The 23,612-nt window shown below is 41.1% G+C and overlaps 1 protein-coding gene across 4 annotated transcripts in view; it reads left to right on the top strand.

The window, feature by feature from the left end:
* Positions 1-23,612, top strand: part of MATN4 (matrilin 4) — a 157,061-nt gene that overhangs the window by 101,582 nt on the left and 31,867 nt on the right. The window lies entirely within an intron of this gene.

The raw sequence follows: 23,612 nt of genomic DNA, 5'->3' as shown, positions 1-23,612 counted from the left end.
AAAATGGCTGTAGTTACTGTTGTTGTCTATGGCATTCAGTGCCTGAGTAAGATTTGGTGATTGCCTAACATGAGCCATCTCAGTACAGGCCTTTAGATCAATGTAGTTACCAGAAAAATTACCTATTGTGTAAATGGTTTTTTACGTAATGTATTATTAAAAATATGATACCAATGGGTTTTTTTCCTATCACGATCATAGTGAAAAAATAAACGAGTGATCTTGCATTTTACACACTTGCCACTTGGATTTTTAGTCTCATACATCCAGTCCTTTCAAGAAAAGTTGTTAGCAGGTTCCTTATCAGTGGAGGCAGGATTTCAGTGACAGGTAGCACCTCTATAATATACAAGTGATAACACAGGAATGCTATTTGTTACCTCAGGGCCCTCAACTTTTTAAATGCCTTTTGTTGTTGTCTTATACTTAGAACTGTCCTATTTAACCATAGTGATTTATTTTTGTTCCGGGACATTTTGTTACCAGAAGGTATTCACATTCTCAGGATTCTAATAATATATCTTTAAACATGCCCCCTTTATTTTCGGTATACCCAGTTATCAGGCCATGATCCCAATCTACGAAATTGAGCTACTCCCTAAGTTGATGGATTTTAGCTTTCCTAAAGTTGAAAATGTTTGTGTTTACCCTTTGTAATGTTTTGGTTAATATTATTACCATATTATAACTTATCATATTATGACGGGAGGAGATCCATCCAGTTATTTCCTCTGGTTGGTTCATCAACCGAAAAAGGAAAATCTTACAGTTCTTATCACAACTAGAAGACTCTATGTCTCAATGAATATCTGGATAATTAACCCCTTAACGACCAGAGGTATTTTTGTTTTTGCATTTTCGTTTTTTGCTCCCCTTCTTCCCAGAGCCATAACTTTTTAATTTTTTGGTCAAAATGACCATGTGAGGGATTGATTTTCCAGGACGAGTTGTACTTTTGAACGACACCATTGGTTTTAACATATCGTGTTCTGAAAAAAAGCAAAAAAAAATCCAAGTGCAGTGAAAATTTTAAAAAGTGCAATCTCACAGTTGTTTTTTGGGTTTTTTTTTGCATTGTTCATTAAATGCAAAAAATGACCTGCCATTATGATTTTTCAGGTCATTACGAGTTCATGGACACCAAACATGTATAGGATTTTTTAATTAGGTGGTCAAAAAAGTTCCAAAGTTTGCTAAAAAAAAAAAAATTGCACCTTTTTCCGATACCATTAGCATCTCAATTTATCGTGATCTTGGGTAGGGTGAGGGCTTATTGTTTGCTTGCCAAGCTGACGTTTATAATGATACCATTTTAGTGCAGATATGATCTTTTGATCACCGTTATTGCATTTTAATGCAATGTTGTAGCATCCAAAAAAAAAATGTAATCCTGGCATTTTGACTTTTTTTCTCTTACACCAGCGACCAGATTATTATTTTTTTTATATTGATAGATCAGGCGATTCTGAACCCGGCGATACCAAATATGTGTATATTTCATTTTTTTAATTATTTTATGTTGAATGGGGCGAAAGGGGGACTGATTTGAACTTTTATATATATTTTTTTAATGTTTTTAATTTTATTTTTACTTTTTGCATGCTTCAATAGTCTCCATGGGAGACTAGAAGCTGCAGTTGTCCAATCGGCTCTGCTACATACAGGCGATGCTCAGATCGCCTGTGTGTAGCAGAAATTCTCACTTGCTATGAGTGCCAACCACCTGGAGGCGCTCATAGCAATCTGACTATGACAACCATAGAGATCTGTTGTGACCCTCAATCACGTGACAGGGTCACTGATGGGCGGGACTTTTAACGGGCTTGTTGGACGCGCGAGTTAAAGTCCACTTTCAGATTAACAGCGGCATTTAACTAGCGATCCATCGGCGGCTGTTGTGGGCACATGTCAGCTGTATATATGAGCTGTCATGTGCCCAGAAAGGTTCGGGCTCAGCGCCGGAGCCCGGACCAAACAGGGGGAGTCTGACATCAGCGTACTATTATGCCTGATGTCAGAAATTGGTTAAAATCCCCAAAGAAGAATCAGGGTTGGGACCAGGCATTGGTGCCCCAGGCAGATGAAGCCAATGTGCCCCCCCCAACCCAAAGCAAAGGAAGGGGTGAAAGGCTAAGGAAATAAGATCCCTAATGCACCTTCCCCTGCCCCTCCGATTATATTTTAAATGTCAAACCCAAGGATAGTCATGGAAACTAAAATAGCTTAACTATAACGAGGGCCTTTTAGTTTTAATTAAGGTGTCCAGCATTTAGCAGATACACTAATGGAATTGCATGAATTGGAAACAAATTTCAGCCACAGAAAGTGAAATCTGACTGGATGAGAGCCATGACTGCATGACACATACAGTTAGGTCCATATATATTTGGACAGAGACAACATTTTTCTAATTTTGGTTATACATATTACCACAATGAATTTTAAACAAAACAATTCAGATGCAGTTGAAGTTCAGACTTTCAGCTTTCATTTGAGGGTGTCCACATTAAAATTGGATGAGGGGTTTAGGAGTTTCAGCTCCTTAACATGTGCCACACTGTTTTTAAAGGGACCAAAAGTAATTGGACAGATTCAATAGTTTTAAATAAAATGATCATTTCTAGTACTTGGTTGAAAACCCTTTGTTGGCAATGACGGCCTGAAGTCTTGAACCCATGGACATCACAAGACGCTGTGTTTCCTCCTTTTTGATGCTCTGCCAGGCCTTCACTGCGGTGGTTTTCAGTTGCTGTTTGTTTGTGGGCCTTTCTGTCTGAAGTTTAGCCTTTAACAAGTGAAATGCATGCTCAATTGGGTTGAGATGAGGTGACTGACTTGGTCATTCAAGAATATTCCACTTCTTTGCTTTAATAAACTCCTGGGTTGCTTTGGCTTTATGTTTTGGGTCACTATCGATCTGTAGTATGAAACAACGACCAATCAGTTGGGCTGCATTTGGCTGGATCTGACCACACACTATGGCTCTGAATACCTCAGAATTCATTCGGCTGCTTCTGTCCTGTGTCACATCATCAATAAACACTAGTGACCCAGTGCCATTGGCAGCCATGGATGCCCAAGCCATCACACTGCCTCCACCGTGTTTTACAGATGATGTGGTATGCTTTGGATCGTGAGCTGTACCACGCCTTCGCCATAATTTTCTCTTTCCATCATTCTGGTAGAGGTTGATCTTGGTTTCATCTGTCCAAAGAATGTTCTTCCAGAACTGTGCTGGCTTTTTTAGATGTTTTTTAGCAAAGTCCAGTCTAGCCTTTTTATTCTTGATGCTTATGAGTGGCTTGCATCGTGCAGTGAACCCTATGTATTTACTTTCATGCAGTCTTCTCTTTATGGTAGATTTGGATATTGATACGCCGACCTCCTGAAGAGTGTTGTTCAGTTGGTTGGCTGTTGTGAAGGGGTTTCTCTTCACCATGGAGATTATTCTGCGATCATCCACCACTGTTGTCTTCCGTAAGCGCCCAGGTCTTTTTGAATTGATGAGTTCACCAGTGCTTTCTTTCTTTCTCAGGATGTACCAAACTTTAGATTTTGCCACTCCTAATGTTGTACCAATTTCTTGGATGGGTATTTTCTGTTTTCGCAGCTTAAGGATGGCTTGTTTCACCCGCATGGAGAGCTCCTTTGACCGCATGTTTACTTCACAGCAAAACCTTCCAAATGCAAGCACCACACCTCAAATCAACTCCAGGCCTTTTAGCTGCTTAATTGAGAATGACATAACAAAGGGATTGCCCACACCTGTACATGAAATAGCATTGGAGTCAATTGTCCAATTACTTTCGGTCCCTTTAAAAACAGGGTGGCACATGTCAAGGAGCTGAAACTCCTAAACCCTTCATCCAATTTTAATGTGGATACCCTCAAATGAAAGCTGAAAGTCTGATCTTCAACTGCATCTGAATTGTTTTGTTTAAAATTCATTGTGGTAATGTCTATAACAAAAATAAGAAAAATGTTGTCTCTGTCCAAATATATATGGACCTAACTGTATGCAGGGTTACACCACATTCAGAAAGGAAATATAAAAAAAATGGAGTGCCTTGGAGTGTATATATAGAGTGTCTTGAAATAGTATTTATAGTGTAATTACATTCATGTGTAATGGAAATGATACATGGTTTTCCAATTATTTTAAACATATAAATCTGAAAATTGTAACATACATTTGTATTCAGCCCCCTATAGTCTGATGCTGTTAAATAAAATCCTGAGTGACCCATTGCCTCCAGAAGTCAAATAATCAGTAAATTGAGTCCAACTGTTTGTAATTTGTTCTCACTATGACTACAGTTGTTCTGTGAAGGACTCAGAGGATTTTCTAAAAGCATTAGTAATCAAACAACATCGTGAAAACCAAGGAACACGTCAGACAGGTCAGGGATAAAGTTGTGGAGAAGATTAAAGAAGGTTGAGGTTATAAAAAGATAAGCCCAAGCTCTGAACATCTCGCTGAGCACTGTTCAAGTCATCATCTAAAAATGGAAGTAGTGTGGCACATCGGCAAACCTACAAAGACATGGCCGTCCACCAAAACACTTCCCAAGCAATAAGAGCACTAGTTAGAGAAGCAGACAAGAGACCAATGATCACTCTGGAGGAGCTGAAGAAATCCACAGCTCAGGTGGGAAAATCTGTCCATAGGACAACTATTAGTTGTACACTCCAAAAATCTGGCCTTCATGCAACAGTGGCAAGAAGAAAACCATTTTTAAATAAATCCATAAAATGTCCAGTTTGCTGTTTGCAAAAAGCCATGCAGGGGACACAGCCAGCATGTTGAAAAAGGTGCTCTGGTCAGATGCGACCAAAGTTGAACTTTTAGGGCTAAATGCAAAACACTATGCATGGCGGAAAACTAACACATTACCCAGAAAATGCCATAACCACCGTTGAACTTGGTGATGGCAGCATCATGCGGTGGGGATGTTTTTCTTCAGCAGGGACAAACTGATAAGAGTAGGTGGGAAGATGAATGAAGCTAAATATAGTCCTGGAGGAAGACCAGTTAGAGGCTGCAAAAGACTTGAGACTGAGGCATACTGTAGGTTCACCTTTCAGCAGGACAACATCCCTAAGCATACTGTCAGATCTAAAATTAAATGGCTGTGATCAAAGCATATTAATTTCTTTAAATGGCCCAGTCACAGTCCAGACCAAAATCCCATTGAGAATAAATGTCAAGACTTGAAAATTGATGTTTGAAGACAGTCTCCATCCAATCTCACAGAGCTAGAAATAGTTTGCAAAGAAGCATTAGCAAAATAATCAGACTCTAGATATGCAAAGCTGGTAGAGACATACTGCAAAAGACATGCAGTAGTAATTGCAGTGAAAGGTGGTCCTACAACGTATTGACTGGTGGGGGCTTAGTACAAATGCACATCACAGTTTTCAGATTTCCATACTTAAAATATTTAGAAAACCATGTATCATTTCCTTTACATTTCAACTTGGTATGTCAGATTAAATCCCAATAAAATACATTTTGGTTTGTGAGTGTACCATAAAAACATGTGGAAAAGTTCTCGGGGTATGAATACATTTTCAAGTCGCTCTCTATATATTTAACCCTTAAAGAAGTTATCCGGGACTATTTTATTTTTCTTATGGACCTAAGAACTTACAAGTAGGTAGTTGTGAACTACCTGCCTGCTCTGCCCAGTGCTAATTCTGCAGCATTCGGTAACGTCATGACAGAACAGTGTCTTCTCTTCCGCTCTGTTCTGTTCATAGCGTGTTACAGGCAATGTCATGCTGAATGACAGGCTGCTCCCCGGGTCCCTAACTGTGGGGAGCCAGCTACAAATCATGATGATGTTAGATCATCGACAGAGCAGCCCAGAAGAGAATGAGCTGTTCTGTTGACCTGAAGTTAAATGAAGAAGTAGAATTGCTGGCAGGAGCAGTCTGTGACATCTTAGCAACTACCTAACTGTCAGTTAATCCCTTTAAATGAGGACTACAAACAGAAACTGCACTCATCAAAGTGACCAATGACCTTCTGACAGCAAAACGTAATGGTGACCACTCTCTGCTCATTCTTCTCGACCTTTCTGCAGCTTTCGACACTGTTGACCACCCTCTCCTACTCTCTAGGCTCCAGTCACTATGCTTTAAGGACACTGCTCTCTCCTGGTTCTCTTCCTATCTTTCTGACCGCTCCTTCAGTGTTCTGTTCTCTGGCTCCACTTTATCTCCTCTTCCTCTCACTGTTGGGGTACCTCAGGGTTAAGTCCTTGGCCCCCTTCTCTTCTCCCTCTACACAGCCCCAATTGGACAGACCATCAGCAGATTTGGCTTTCAGTGCCATCTTTATGCCGATGACACACAACTATACACGTCATCCCCTGACCTTACTCCCGCTGTACTACAGAACGCCACTGACATGTCCGCTCTCTATCTGAAACTCAACTTCTTCAAAACTGAACTTCTTCTGCTCCCGCCATCTACTAACCTCCCTAAATCTGACATTTCCCTCTCCGTGAGTGGCACCATAATAACACCCCGACAGCAGGCGTGCTGTCTGGGTGTTATGTTTGACTCCGATCTCTCCTTCACATCCCATATACAATCTCTTGCCCGCTCATGCCGCTTACACCTAAAGAACATCTCCAGAATCTGCCCTTTTCTCACCATGGAAACAACAAAAACCCTCACTGTCGCCCTGATCCACTCCCGCCTGGACTACTGTAACACTCTATTAATTGGCCTCCCCCTCACTCGACTTTCCCCTCTCCAGTCCATCCTTAATGCAGCAGCCAGGGTCATCCATCTGGCTAATCCTTACTCGGTCGTGTCCGCTCTTTGCCAGTCGTTACACTGGCTGCCCATTCATTACAGGATACAATTCAAAGTACTTGTTCTCACCCACAAAGCTCTCCACAGTGTAGCACCCCCTTACATCTCCTCCCTCATTTCTGTCTATCAGCCTAACCGACCAATGTGCTCTGCAAATGACTTTCGACTAACCTCTGCACTAATCCGTACCTCCCACTCCCGACTCCAAGACTTCTCCCGTGCTGTACCAATCCTCTGGAATGCTCTACCCCAAGAAATTAGGACCATCCACAGCTTGCATAGTTTTAGGCTCTCACTCAAAACACATTTGTTCAGAGCAGCCTACTACGTTCACTAAGCAAAGTCATTTTATGTTTGTGTGTGTGTAGCCCATTCACTATCTCCATCTATCCCCCATCCCCTGAAGATGGGTGGACCATCATTGTAAATACATGATTGTAAATACACACCTCTACTTTGTATCTCCCCACCTCATAGATTGTAAGCTCTCACGAGCAGGGTAGTCTTTTTGTGCTTTAATTATTGTATTGTTACTTATGACTGTTGTGTTTGAAGCTGTTAAACTGTAAGGCGCTGCGGAATATGTTGGCGCTATATAAATAAAGATTATTATTATTGTTATTATTATTAAAAACCCATGACTGACCCTGAAAAGCCATTTAGGCATAAGATCTTTAATGCAACAAGTATTCACTGACACCTTGATCATATTGACCTGTAGGTTGCTCTGTTTCTTTCTACATGTTCCTATTTGCTCCTTACCACAAAAGTCAACAGACGCGATGTGCACTCACCCAGAAAAGAGCTTTTTGCCTTCAGAAATGCCCTCGGCATATTTACTACCAGTAAACCTCAACATGTCTTTGTAGCTGCCGTCTTCCTTTAGAAGAATTGACTCTTTGTTTTGATGGAAGGAACAGACATATCTTTTAAGTGTCATGTAACATTTTTCACCATTGTGCCATGCTAAATTAAACCACAAATAACTCCAGGTGTCTTTAATCTATGGGGTTTCTTGTCTTTGTGTTATTACATATTAGGACGCATAGGGTTTAGAAATTTGCATTATAGTAAAGGACCGTATTGTATACCGCAGACAGGAAGCCAGGGATGTAGAGAAATGCACAGCTATCAAGGTGTGACTTATAAAATGTGGTTCCTTTTCAATGGAATATAGCAGGAAAATACAGAGCAGCAATTTTCGACTCCACATGCCCAGAGTCCCCCGACAGTTGCCTTATTTGAGGTGTTTAACGGCCTGTGCAATAGTGTTCTTGTTAGCCACAAGCTGCTGGAAATAAGAGGAAAGAAGTCATTTACTTCCAAACCTGTAAAGTAGCCGAAGTATAAAGAACCACGCATCGTTTCCATCATTACGGTGCACTTACTTTGCTATCCCTATGAATCTATGGATTGTACTCTACTGATTACTTTGCTCACACAAAACTTTGTGACTAAATAATTAAATTGTAGCTCCTGGACCAAGTAGAAAAAATGTATTCAAGACCACCATCAAACTGGTGATGCCTACCCAGTAGGACCGATATCCACATTATAAATTGTTTCTACAAGTGTACAGTGATCTAGCTCCTTCTACTGTGATTTCTTCGCCATGCGAATAGTGAAAGGACAAAGTATTACGAGGGTTTTGTATTGACCAGTGTAGGTTTTCAGAACAAACTCCCCCAACCATGCCTTTAAGAACCTTGCTTTGTGCGTTGGGGCACAGTCATGCTAGAACATGAAAGGGCCTTCCCCAAACTGTTGGTTTTCACCAAGTTGTAAGCATACAATTGTCCAAAAGGTCTTGAAATTCTGAAGTATTTTCATGTTATTAAATTGCTTTATTTACCTAGACAGTTTGCAATTGACTTGCTTTTTCTATTTGCTATCATTATCCTGCAATTAAATATTTTACTTAGGGTACCTAGTGTTTAGCATGTTTCCAAGGGGCTCAGGCATCAGGCGCTGGCCAAGTGTGCCCATTAGTTATATTCCAGGAGAGGCGTTAACTGCTAGGATCCAAGAACCTCTGTGCAGCCCATTGATTTCTATACAACAGTTAGCGGCTCACCTCACTCCCTCTCAGCTCCTGACAAGCTGCTGTTATAAATCACCAGCCTCCACCATTGGCTGCTTCCAGAGCAGATTTCTTAATAATGGCACTCACTTTCCATAGTAATGGGCTTGTTTAAGTGCACTATTATGTCTACGTGTAAATATATTGCACACTCCAGAACAAACCACTGAGAACTGAATTTGTTACAAGAGAACTTGTGCTAAGCTTTATAGTTCAAATACTACAGCTCTGATACTTGCCAGAACTGTCACTCAAGGAGAAGAGACCGCTCTGTCATAAACTAGGAAGTAAAGAGACTGCAGAGATGAGAGCTGAAGATCATAGGTGACTTTTATGCACTATGCAGCAGCACCCAGCTCTCACCAACCCCATTCTGACTTTACATTTGTGGCTCAGTTGCTGTGATTCCTTCCATTTTTCGATAATGTCACTAACCGTTCATTGTGGAGTATTTAGGAGGGAAGAAATTTCATGAACTGCCTTGTTCCACAGGTGGTGATGTCCTATTGTAATACCACACTGGTATCAATGAGATCTTAAGAACTCATTCTTTCTCACATGTCTGTAAAAGCAGACTGCATGGCGAGGGGCTGGATTTTATATACTTGTTCTGTATGGAGGCTCTAAAAGGTGCAAGTGCATGAGGTAGTATTATAAACAAATAAGTGCAAAACCAGTCAGCACAATAAGACATTGTAAAGAGCCATAGTCAAATCACCAAAATGAAAATCCTTTGCTATGGAGCGCCCCTTAAATAAGAAAGGTACATATATATAATTCAGGTAGGGGACGACAAGCTCTATACTCAATAAATGAAAGCAAAACCAACCTGAAGGCCGAACGTGGAAGAAAGTCCCCAACGCGCGTTTCGCTTTAGTGCATTTTCGGGGGGACGTGAACTCATTCTTTCTCACACATCTGTAAAAGCAGACTGCATGGTGAGGGGCTGGATTTTATATACTTGTTCCAATGGGACTGGATGACAAACCTGAATTCAATGATTAAGAGGTATGTCCCAGTACTTTTGTCTACATGGTGTATATTCTGGCCACATTTCCCTACTTTTCCAGTGGCTACCTAATATTATAGCAGATGCATGGTTCGTTATAAGACCTGATAACTTACTGTACAGTAACGAGCTTTGCATCTGTATGAGCATCACATTACCAGAATAGATTTTTAAACCCTCTATGTGAAGTATAACAGTTCTTTTTAAAGGTGTTGTCCAGTACATTATGTTGATGGCCAAGGTAATCAGTACCAGATTAGTGGGGGATTGACACCAGACACCTCCGCCGATTGACTGTTCTCAGTGCTGATGGTGGCTAGATGTGCTCAGTTGTAGAGTGGAACTACATAGCTCCGTCAATTGTATAGTGGCGACAGTTGGGTACTGCATATCCATGCCTGTTCATTTGAAATCTGTAGTACCCTGCTGCAACCACTACACAGTTGATGCTTTCTATACTATTCAGTGTTTTGCATATTATACAGTTGAAGCTGATCCTTTCCTGCCGCTGTCAGCACCAAGAACAGCTGATTAGCAAAGGTGCCCGGTGTCACACCTCCATCAATCTAATATTAATCACCTATCCTAAGAATAGGTTATCAATATAAAATACCGAATAACCCCTTTAAACCTTTTACGTCATAGATTGCCTCAAATCTTTTTGATGCGGGCTCCGGTGCTGAGTCTGCATCTTTTTTTCAGGCACATGACAGCTTATCTGATCTGATCATGTGCCCGAAACAGCCGCGGATGGAATCAATCTCTGGGGCAGGGCGCATCCAGGGGACTCCTTACTCCAGCATCAGGTAATCAGCGTGTGGACTTTAGTCAGGATTATCTTTAATTCTTTTGCACACAGTCAGTGCTTATTTTCATTATCTATATAGCGGCACCTTTTGGCCATTTGTGGTATTTGCACCTGCACTTTATCTTCTATTTCCTTTGGCTTATACACGTACCTGTCATAAGTACCCTGCTGGTGTGAGGTATTTGCATAATATATATGAATTAATATCTGGCTATATTAATTTGCCAGTCTATTGAATATATTATAATTATTTCTTATTACCACATCAACTTTGTATTTAATAATGTTTTCGTCCCCTGGTATAGCGCCTTTTCTTTGGTATTCCCCCCTACCCCACGTTGTTGTATATTCCCAATAAATATTTTCCTTTAGTGAATTGTTGGACTTGTGTTCGGTTTCTTTTCATCCTTTTTCCTGTAATTACCGAGTAGTCCGGTTGATAGTCCATCTGGTATACATTGAGGCAATAGTGCTATTACTTTGTTCTAATTTTGTTTAATTTATTTTCTTTTGGATTAATTTATATGTATACCCTGCCTTGAGATTTATATCTTTTTTCAGGCACATGACAGCTTATCTGATCTGATCATGTGCCCGAAACAGCCGCAGATGGAATCAATCTCTGACAGCGGCATTTAACATGTCCGCGCCGGAAGCGCCTCAGTAGCTCCACCCATCTGCACCCCTGTCACATGATTGCAGGTCGCCGATGGGTCTGCAGGAGAACCCAGTCGCCAGCGTTCATAGCAGATGAATATTTCTGTTACACATAGCAAAGCTAAAGTCCTGCTATGTATAACACAAGTGACCATAATATCACAGCTCCAAGTCTATTTTGACTATTGAAACAAGTAAAAAACAAGGAAAAAATGAACATTTAACTTTTTTTTTGCAAACATCTTAATTCAGAACCATTTTTTTTATTTTCACAAGTGTAAAAACAGAAATGTAACCATAAATTTTGTTATGCAATTTCTCCTGAATACGCCAATACCCCATATGTGGGGGTAAACCACTGTTAGGGCGCACCGCAGAACTTAGAAGTGAAGGAGCGCCGTTTGACTTTTTCAATGCAGAATTGGCTGGAATTGAGATCGGACGCCATGTCACGTTTAGAGAGCCCCTGATGTGCCTAAACAGTGGAAAATCCCCACAAGTGACACCATTTTGGAAACTAGACCCCTTAAGGAACTTATCTAGATGTGTGGTGAGCACTTTGAACCCCCAAGTGCTTCACAGAAGTTTATAATGTAGAGCCGTGAAAAAAAAAAATCGCGTTTTTTCTACAAAGATGATCTTTTTGCCCACAAATTTTTATTTTCACAAGGGTAACAGGAGAAATTAGACCACAAAAGTTGTTGTGCAATTTCTCCTGAGTACGCTGATACCCAATATGTGGGGGTAAACCACTGTTAGGGCGCACCGCAGAGCTTGGAAGAGAAGGAGTGCCGTTTTACTTTTTCAATGTAGAATTGGCTGGAATTGAGATTGGACGCCATGTCGCGTTTGGAGAGCCCCTGATGTGCCTAAACAGTGGAAACCCCCCACAAGTGACACCATTTTGGAAACTAGACCCCTTAAGGAACTTATCCAGATGTGTGGTGAGCACTTTAAACCCCCTTGTGCTTCACAGAAGTTTATAACGTAGAGCTGTGAAAAAAAATCGCATTTTTTCTACAAAAATGATCTTTTTGCCCACAAATTTATATTTTCACCAGGGTAACAGGAGAAATTAGACAAATAAAGTTGTTGTGCCATTTCTCCTGAGTACGTCGATACCCAATATGTGGGGGTAAACCACTGTTTGGGCGCACCGCAGAGCTTGGAAGAGAAAGAGTGCCGTTTTACGTTTTTAAAGTAGAATTGGCTGGAATTGAGATCGGACGCCATGTCGCGTTTGGAGAGCCCCTGATGTGCCTAAACAGTAGAAATCCCCCACAAGTGACCCCATTTTGGAAACTAGACCCCCCAAGGAACTTATCTAGATGTGTGGTGAGAACTTTGAATGCCCAAGTGCTTCACAGAAGTTTAGAATGCAGAGTCATAAAAAAATATATATATATATTTTTCCACAAAAAAGATTTTGTAGCCCCCAAGTTTTTATTTTCACAAGGGTAACAAGAGAAATTGGACCCCAGAAGTTGTTGTCCAATTTATCCCGAGTACGCTGATGCCCCATATGTGGGGGTAACCCACTGTTTGGGCGCACGGCAGAGCTCAGAAGGGAGGGAGCACCATTTGACTTTTTGAGCGCAAAATTGGCTGTCGTGTTTGGAGACCCCCTGATGTACCTAAACAGTGGAAACCCCCCAATTCTAGCTCCAACCCTAACCCCAACACACCCCTAACCCTAATCCCAACCTGATCCATAATCCTAATCACTAACCCTAACCATAATCACAACCCTTACCCCAAAACAACCCTAATGTCAACCCTAACCATAACCCTAATCAAAAACCTAAATCCAACACACCCCTAATCCTAATCTCAACACTAACCTCAAACCTAACCCTAATCCCAATACACCCCTAATCACAACCCTAACCTTAACCCTAATCCCAAACCTAACCCAAACCTAACCCTAATCCCAATACACCCCTAATCACAACCCTAACCTTAACCCTAATCCCAAACCTAACCCAAACCTAACCCTAATCCCAAGCGTAACCCTAATGCCAACCCTAACCCTAATACCAACCCTAATCCAAACCCTAACCCTAATCCCAACTCTAACCCTAACTTTAGCCCCAACCCTAGCCCTAACTTTAGCCCCAACCTTAACCTTAGACCTAAGGCTACTTTCACACTTGCATCGTTTGGCATCCGTCGCAATCCGTCGTTTTGGACAAGAAACGGATCCTGCAAATGTGCCCGCAGGATGCGTTTTTTGCCCATAGACTTGTATTTCCGACGGATCGTGACGGATGGCCACACGTCGCGTCCGTCGTGCACTGGATCAGTTGTGTTTTGGCGGACCGTCGGCACAAAAAACCGTTCAATGAAATGTTTTTTGTACGTTGCATCCGCCATTTCTGACCGCGCATGCGTGGCCGTAACTCCTCCCCCTCCTCCCCAGGACATAGATTGGGCAGCGGATGCGTTGAAAAACTACATCAGCTGCCCACGTTGTGCACAATTTTCACAACGTGCGTCGGTATGTCGGGCCGACGCATTGCGATGGCCCCGTACTGACGTTAGTGTGAAAGAAGCCTAACCCTAAATTTAGTCCCAACCCTAACCCTAAATTTAGCCCCAACCCTAACCCTAAATTTAGCCCCAACCCGAGCCCTAACCCTAGCCCTAACCCTAACCCTAGCCCTAACCCTAGCCCTAACCCTAGCCCTAGCCCTAACCCTAACCCTAACCCTAGCCCTAGCCCTAACCCTAGCCCTAGCCCTAACCCTAACCCTAACCCTAGCCTTAACCCAGCCCTAACCCTAACCCTAGCCCTATCCCTAGCCCTAACCCTAACCCTAACCCTAATTTTAGCCCCAACTGCTGTTCTCCTGCCAGCCAGCAGATGGAGACAGATGGCGGGCGCACTGCGCATGCGCCCGCCATTTTCTTTTGCCGGCGGCCAGGAGGAGCAGCAGGAGGATCCAGGGACACAGGTGAGTATGATAGGGTCCCTGAATCCCCCTATTTCTCTGTCCTCTGATGTGCGATCACATCAGAGGACAGAGAATTACACTTTACTTTTTTTTAATTTTTTTATTTTTTTGCGATCGCCGGTAAACAGTTAATTACCGGCGATCGCAAAACAGGGGTCAGTAAAACCGACCCCGATCATGCTCTTTGGGGTCTCGGCTACCCCCGGCAGCAGAGACACCAAAGATTCCCGCGGGGCCGGCCGGCGGGCGCACTGTCATGCGCCCGCCATTTTGAAGATGGCGGCGCCCACCGGGAGCCACGAGGAGCATCGGGGGAGATAGGCAAGTATTGGGGGCCTACCTGGGACCCCTTTTCTCTGTCCTCCGATGTGCGATCACATCGGAGGACAGAGAAATTAAAAAAATCGCTTTTTTTTGTGATCGCCGGTAAACGGTTAATTACCAGCGATCGCAAATGCGGGGTCAGTAAAAAACCCCCCGAATCATGTTCTCTGGGGTCTCGGCTACCCCCGGCAGCCGAGACCCCGGAGAAAATCCGACTCTGGGGGGCGCTATTTACTTTTTCCACAGCGCCGTTAATTAACGGCGCTGTGCTTTAAGTACCCTTAGCGGCCGCCGTTAAAAGGCGTATCGGCGGTCGCTAAGGGGTTAAATAAAACTGGTGACACATTCACACTTGATTGTTATCCTATTGATTGAAAACACCAAATTCTAATTTCACGTTTAAATTATCTGTTAATCCTAAAGGTCCACATAATTTTGACACCCACAGACAAGTGATATTGGATCATTTTCCTCATTGAAAAATTGGAAACATCTAATATTTTTGACTCATTTGTTTTATTTGGTTCTTTTTATCTATATTTAGGAAGTGTGTAAAAATCTGATTTTTTAGGTTAAAATTTATGCATAAATATGGAAATTTCTGAGGGGTTCACGACTTCCAAGGACCGCTGTATCTCCCACTGATACCATAAATACCCTAGTTTTTTGTGGTTTCATGTCTACTCTTAAACTGCTCTACTTCAGAAATTAAATATCTTTCAAGTCGTCTGCCAAAAGGTGGAACTGATGAAGATAAATCCGACTTCAATAGGTTTAACAAGACGTCTTTCACTTAACGCCAAAGACATATGAGAACCATGTCCTTTGATGACTTTTCTAAGACAAGTATTATTTCACCTTGCTCATAACTAAAGTAATACACCAAACTAGAATGTCTCATCTACATGGTTTATTATAGCTGAGCACAACTTCTGAGTTGTACAGGGGCATGATCAAGTGCTCAAAAACTTCTTAGGCCTCTGCTGTTCCTCAACGCTTTATTTCTCAATGAGAACAAAAAAATCTCCGTTTTAAGTATTTAAGAAAAGTTAACCTGCTTTCCTTAATTCAATTTGATGTTATTTTGGCACAAATTTCTTGGATTATATATGAGCCACAAATATAGTAATGTATTTAGCTAGGTTCGAGCTAAAATACTAAAATACCAGGGACAAGAGGCCTACAAAATAATTTATTCTGGCTTACCTAAATCCTTCATTCTGATACTTATTAGTCCCCCTTGCTTATATTTGCTATTTCCCTCATTTAGATAAAGGTCATTCATTTTTACGCACAAAAACTTAAAAGGAAACAAGGTGTTGAGTCATATTTCATATACTCCTGTTGGAATAATATACTCTTGTAACAATAAAAACTAAGAAGTGGAGGTGGAATTAAAAGGATGAGAGATTTGTACAATTGGTCGTTCTTTCATAGCTTGGGGTTTTATGGTTGTTTTTGTGTCGGAGAGGAAGTATGATGCACACCATTAATATTCCATTGTTTTTGTACACTCTGCTCTGAATAATACCCTCTGTGATCCCAACAAATCCATACTGGGCCATTCAATTCACCTTGCATAAACCAAATGAGCTGGAAATGTGTTCTTTATTTCCTTTTGAGGGGCTCTCACGACTTTCTTACAGTGTTTGGTCTCAGGAGCAAGCTAACCTTATTACAGCTCTTTCACATGTGTCAGATTACCAAAAACTAAGTTGGGCAATGGTAAATTGTCTTTCTTAAAGAGGCCAGTATTTGGTTCTCTACACTAAACACACAGGAAACCAGGTGACACTATCTACTTAGTCCTCTATAAATGCTGTGTCTTATTCAAAATTAAAGTGCTGTAACTAAGATTATTTTGCATTAAAAAAATTACCCCTGCATCGGATACTGCGGTCAAATAAGTGTTGAACACATCACCAATTTTCTATGTAAATATATTTCTAAAGATGCTATCGACATGAAATTCTCACCAGATGTCGGTAACAACTCATTCAATCTATACAGGCAAAGAAATCAAACCTAGATGTCCATAAATTAAGTTATGTGTCAATGAGAAGTGACACAGGGAAGAAGTATTGAACAAATGAACAAAGAGGGGCGCAAAAAGCCATGACACCAGCTGAATTCTTTCAACATTTGTCCAGTTAAACAAGTGATCCCTTTTCCCCCCACATCTCACTTTCTCTGTTCTCTGATTAAATTTGCATTCTAGTCCTCCAGGCACTTGCAATTCTACAATTATCTATATGGGTGACTAAACTGCTAACTTGCGATTATATTGTGGCATATACTTATATCTTAAAAGGGTTGCCAGGTATTAAACTACAAGTCTATATATGTGACTGCAGACTTGTGAATCCTCACATCACGCACACAGTGTGAGGATTCTTCAGTGCATATGCCTGGAAAGGAGGGGGCATGACTGCAAGCCACAAGTATACGATTTGCATACATGCGGTCACATGTTGACTAGACTGTATCTGGTCTCGCTTAATGCAGGTGTATCGAGCAAGGCCAGATACAGTCTAGTCAGAATGTGGCCAGAAGCTTGCAAATCGCACACATGTGGTCATATGACAACTCACGGCCGGCCTCGCTCAATGCATTTGCATTAAGCACTGGAAAATCCTCACAGCGCTCAGTGCATGCGATGTGAAGATTCACAAGTCTACAATTACATAAAGTGACTGTAAACTTGTGGCTTAAGGCTACTTTCACACTATAAACATATTGACCATAGAGTCATTCAACTCAGTCACGAAGTGTTTTGAATATTAAAACCAAACCTTTATTCACAAATAAACAAAACAATACAAAACATTAAAACGGTGCCTCAAAATCAAACTACACATTGTGTCAAGGTAAGCGGCGGGAACTGCAGATATATTATATCCAATATAGATTTAAATAGTCACAAAACCGATGTTTCTTCATAAATAATATCACAATCATATAGTGACATTAATAAAATTGCTCACACATCCATTCATGGTAAGTGCTTAATTGTTAACAGTGGCAGTGCACTAGAAATAATAGCTCATGGGCCACCAGTGGTCCACTAAAGAGAGAAAATACTCTAGACCCCGGGTCTATCCATTCCTACAAATATACAAATCAACAGAGATTGTCAAATATTGCACATGTCCCAAAATATTGGTAAAATCCAGGGCCAAAAGCTCCTGCCATCAAAGGAACACCTCTGAGCAAAAACAATGCTATTAGCACCGGCCATACCGATAGCACCCCTGTCCTATGACCACCTACACATACAAGATAATGGGCAATCTGCCCAATACATATTACCTGAATGAGCTCGCAGTTCCCCAGCCTCGTGGCACGCTATCGCTTGACAACCCCGACGCGCGTTTCGCACTCGCTTCCTCCTGGGGGATTCGGCCCGTCGCATTGCGTTGGGCCGAGATTTTGGCGCTAGCGTTTGATGCGCCGCACAACGGGTGCAGCGGATGCATTTCTCTGGCGCATCCGCTGCCCCATTGTGAGGTGCAGGGAGGTGCATGCGCGGTCGGAAAAAGCGGTCCGTCGACAGCAAAAAACGTCCGCCACAACACGGCGCAACCGTCGCACGACGGTTGCGACGTGTGTCAATACGTCGCAATGCGTCGGTAATGTTACTCTATGGGGCAAAAACGCATCCTGCAAACAACTTTGCAGGATGTGTTTTTTCCCCTAAACGACGCATTGCGACGTATTCAAAACAACGCCAGTGTGAAAGTAGCCTAAGACCAGACAACCGTATTAAGTTTTTATATTTCTAACTTTACTGATAGCGTGTGTATGAACCATATCTTTATGCCTAATTATGAAATACTACAGGAAATCTAGTTGTCAATTTAGATATTTCACAAAGTAATAATATGTCTATGTACACTGAATCTTCTGTGCAAGTAAAAGAAATTTTTCGCAGTGAATGTATTAATAAGGCCTACACTCACTGGCACTCGGCCAATCAAAATGAAAAGCTGACTTTGCTGAGAGATCTTATCCCAAAAATTGGGCTGAAGTCAAAACTCTGTTTAATTTGCTCAAGCTTATTACTAGGAGTACTGCATAATTTTTAATTTTTTAGTGGAAAACTTACTCTTTTTTCCTTATTTTAGGAAAATATTAGTATACATATATATGAAATCTATTAAAAAAAAAAAACAACTTTGAATACCAATGCCATCTTGGTATCAGCTGATTTTTTTAAACCAACAACAATGACATCAGCACCTGATGATACTGGGCGACTGCAATTTGGTGCCTCAACTAAAGAACTTCCATGGCATACTTGTACATCATAGTGCATTGAAGGGTTAAAGCGAGTATGTCAGCACAAAATGACTGGTCAAACCAAGTATTGGCGCTCTGTGCACCCTTGGTGTGGCTAAAGACTTGATTGCACCTTCCCACCTCCTTGTTTTCCATCTACCTTCCACCTTCTATAAAGCCATAGCTATTAAAGCAGAGGGAGGCGGTGGCGATAGAGGAAAAATAAGTAGTTGAGAAGGTGCACTTAAATGTTTGGCCACACCGAGGGTTCACTGAGCACTTGTTTGAGCAGTAATTTTGTGCTGACTGTCACGCTTTAAGGTAGAACAATAAAATATTCAGTGAAGGAGCTGCACACATTGACAATGCTTTTTTCATTAGAATGATACCTTGTTTATCATCAATCACTTGTAATTTTTAAAGGAGAACAGAAGCAAATGTTTAATTTTCCAACCACCCTACTGTAGGGGAAATTAAACATTAAATATGGCCATTGAAATCAATTGGCTGCTCATGTAACAAAGGGACATTCCAAGCCCTCCAAAGCGATAGATGCTCATTGTAAGAGCTTTTTTGTGACTATTGGATGAAGTTTCTAAAATCCAATAGTTCAATCCTTATTATTGACTTCTGCTGATCAGGAAGAGTTGAAGACCCCCATACACATTAGATGGTCAGCCCAGATACCTTATGTGCCTAAACACTAGGAGACTTTCCAAAATACATCAATTGTGGTTTAGGTTGTGTGATTCCTTTTGAGTTTGTGTATATTTAGATATTTTGTGATATGTTCTAAAGGTTAAACCTGAATCTATAAGTAGGATCAAACCTTCTAAGCTGTCTATATGGACATGCAGGTAATAGGAAGCTGAATAAAATGATACCTTGATATCTGAAATCCGATGTTTGATTCATGGAATCATAGAATCATAGAATGTTAGAGTTTTAAGGGACTTTCAGGGTTATCTTGTCCAACCCTGTGCTCAATGCAGGATTCACTAAACCATCTGAGACAGATGTCTGTCCAGCCTCTGTTTGAAGACTTCCATTGAAGGAGAATTCACCATCTTTCATGGCAGCCGGTTCTACTCATTGATCATCCTCTCTGTCAAAAAGTTTTTTAGAATAATTAATCTGTATCTTCTCCCTTTCAGTTTCATTTCATTGTTTCTTGACTTTCCATGTTCAAATGAGAATAAAAATGATCCCTCTACACTGTGACATCCCTTCAGATATTTGTAGATAGCTATTATGTCTCTTCTTATCCTCCTTTTTTGAATGCTAAACATTCCCAAATCATTTAATCGTTCTTCATAGGACATACTTTGCAGTCCGTTCACCATCCTGGTACATCTTCTCTGAACTTGCTCCAGTTTTTCAATGTGTTTTTTAATGTAGTGCCCAGAACTGGACACAGTATTCCAGATGAGGGCTGACAAGGATGAGAAGAGGGGGATAATAACTTCACATGATCTAGACTATATGCTTCGCTAAATACATCCTAGAAATGTGTTTGCCTTTTTTGCTGCTCATCACACTGTTGACACATGAGCAGTCTGTGATCTATTAGTATACCCATGTCTTTTTCACACATGCTGTTGCTTAGTTCTATTCCTCTCATTTCTGTAGTTTTTTTTTTTTCATTTTTCTTGCCCAAATGTAGAATCTTGCATTTCTCCCTGTTAAATACCATTTTATTAGTTGCCCATTGTTCAAGCTTATCTAGATCCTTCTGAAACCTTTCTCTGTCTACTCTAGTATTAGCTATCCCTCCTAGCTTTGCATCGTTTGCAAATTTGATTAGTTTACCTTCAGTTCCCTTATCTAGATAATTTATAAAAATGTTGAACAACACTGGGGCTAGGACAGAGCCTTGTGGTACTCCACTTGAAACACTTTTCCACTCTTGGATGTGCAACCATTTATCACCACTCTTTGAGCATGAGCACTGAGCCAGGTTTAAATCCACCTAACCGCAGCATTGTCAATCCTATGCTTGGTCATTTATTCAATAAGGATAATATGAGATACTTTATCAAATATCTGAAGTCAAGATATACTATATCTATCGCATTTCCCTGATCCACCCAGTCAGTGATTCCATCATTGAAGGACATTAGATTAGCCTGGCATGACTTGTTTCCTACAAACCCATGCTGGGTCTGGTTATTCACTATATTCTTATCCAAGTACTTACTTACATGCTGTTTAATAATTTGTACAAATATCTTTCCTGGTATAGAAGTAAGGCTCACTGGCCTGTAATTTCCTGGCTCCATCTTCTTTCCTTTTATGAAGAAAGGAACATTTCTTTGCCCTTCTCCAAACTTCTGGGACTCCACTGTTCTCAGGATTTTTCAAATAATCTAGCTAGTAGTTCTGCAATTTCCTCTGCTAACTCTTTCAGTACTCTAGGATGTAATTAATCTGGACCAGGAGATTTAAATTCATTTACATTAGTTAAGTGTTTCCTCACCATCTCTCTGTTTATATATACTGTAGTGTGGATGCTTTTATTCTTTCAATAGGATTTCCTCAGAAATCAACATTTTTAATATGTAAATGAGCTATTAAGATATAGATCTCCCTGAGAGTCAGCCTCCATAGCTTATTTAAATGCAGTGAGACATGTAGATCCAGAGGGCAGTCTTTCAGTCATTACATGTCTTTCATGTCTCACACTGGAAACACCCCCTTTGATTTGAAATACATTCTGGAGGCAGATTCTCAGGCAGATCTCTGTTCCGCACATACAGTCTTGGACAAAAATTTTGAGAATGAGACAAATATTAATTTTTCCAAAGTCTACTGCTTCATTTTTTCTAATGGCAATTTGCATATACTCCTGAATGTCAGAGTGATCAGCTTAACAGCAATTACTGAACTTGCAAAGTCAATATTTGTCCAGAAAATGAACTTTAACCCCCAAAACACATTTCAACATCATTGCAGTCTTGCCTTAAAAGGAGCAACTAACATCGTTTTAGTGATTGATCCATTAACACAGGTGTGGGTGTTGATGAGGACAGGGCTGGCGATCATTCAATCATGATTAAGTAAGAATGACATCACTGGACACTTTAAAAGGAGGCTGGTGCTTGGTATCATTGTTTCTCTTCAGTTAACTATGGTTATCTCTAAAGAAACACGTGCAGCCATCATTGGACTGCACAAAAATGGCCTAACAGGGAAGAGTATCGCAGCTACAAAGATTGCACCTCAGTCAACAATCTATCACATCATCAAGAACTTCAAGGAGAGAGCTTCCATTGTTGTCAAAAAGGCTCCAGGGCGCCCAAGAAAGACCAGCAAGCGCCAGGACCGTATCTTAAAACTGTTTCAGCTGCGGGATCGGACTACCAGCAGTGCCGAGCTTGCTCAGGAATGGCAGCAGGCTGGTGTGAGTGCTTCTGCACGCACTGTGAGGCGGAGACTCTTTGAGCAAGGCCTGATTTCAAGGAGGGCAGCAAAGAAGCCACTTCTCTCCAGAAAAAACATCAGGGACCGACTGATATTCTGCAAAAGGTACAGGGAGTGGACTGCTGAGGACTGGGGCAAAGTCATTTTCTCTGATGAATCCCCTTTTCGATTGTTTGGGACATCTGGAAAACAGCTTATTCGGAGAAGAAGAGGTGAGCGCTACCACCAGTCTTGTCTCATGCCAACTGTAAAGCATCCTGAAACCATTCATGTGTGGGGTTGCTTCTCAGCCAAGGGAATCGGCTCACTCACAGTCTTGCCTAAAAACACAGCCATGAATAAAGAATGGTACCAGAATGTCCTCCAAGAGCAACTTCTCCCCACCGTCCAAGAGCAGTTTGGCACCCAACAATGCCTTTTCCAGCATGATAGAACACCTTGCCATAAAGCAAAGGTGATAACTAAATGGCTCATGGAACAAAACATAGAGATTTTGGGTCCATGGCCTGGAAACTCCCCAGATCTTAATCCCATTGAGATCTTGTGGTCAATCATCAAGATACGGGTGGACAAACAAAAACCCCAAAAATCTGACAAAATGCAAGCATTGATTATGCAAGAATGGACTGCTATCAGTCAGGATTTGGTCCAGAAGTTGATTGAGAGCATGCCAGGGAGAATTGCAGAGGTCTTGAAGAAGAAGGGTCAACACTGCAAATATTGACTTGCTGCATTAATTCATTCTAACTGTCAATATAACCTATTGGTACTCATAATATGATTGCAATTATATTTCTGTATGTGATATAAACATCAGACAAACACTAATAAAAACCAGAGGGTAGCAGATCATGTGAAAATATAATTTTGGTGTCATTCTCAAAAATTTGGGCCATGACTGTAGATAACTGGACTGCTTTTTCTTATCCCACTGCATTTGGCAAACATATCCAGGTGGCCCTGTCTTGCATTTAGAACTGTTATTGCACAATACCACGAGAAAGACCTGGAAAATCTTGGAAAGCGTAAGAGAAAAGTAACATTGAATTTTGTGTTGATGCCTGCATTTCTCCACTATGACTAACAGCTCATTTACATATTAACAAAAATGATGGTTTCTCTGGAATAAGACATTGGCTCACGGATATCAAGGTATAATTTTATTCAACTTCCTATGACACATGCCCATATTGACGATTTAGGAAGATTGATCCTACTGACAGATTCCCTTTAAGTGTTGATTGACTGCAGCAATCA

This window comes from Ranitomeya imitator, chromosome 2, assembly GCF_032444005.1.
Source record: "Ranitomeya imitator isolate aRanImi1 chromosome 2, aRanImi1.pri, whole genome shotgun sequence".
Taxonomy (NCBI): Eukaryota; Metazoa; Chordata; class Amphibia; order Anura; family Dendrobatidae; genus Ranitomeya; species Ranitomeya imitator.
The sequence above is the reverse complement of the archived record's forward strand: the minus strand, read 5'-3'. Positions and strand labels throughout refer to the sequence as shown.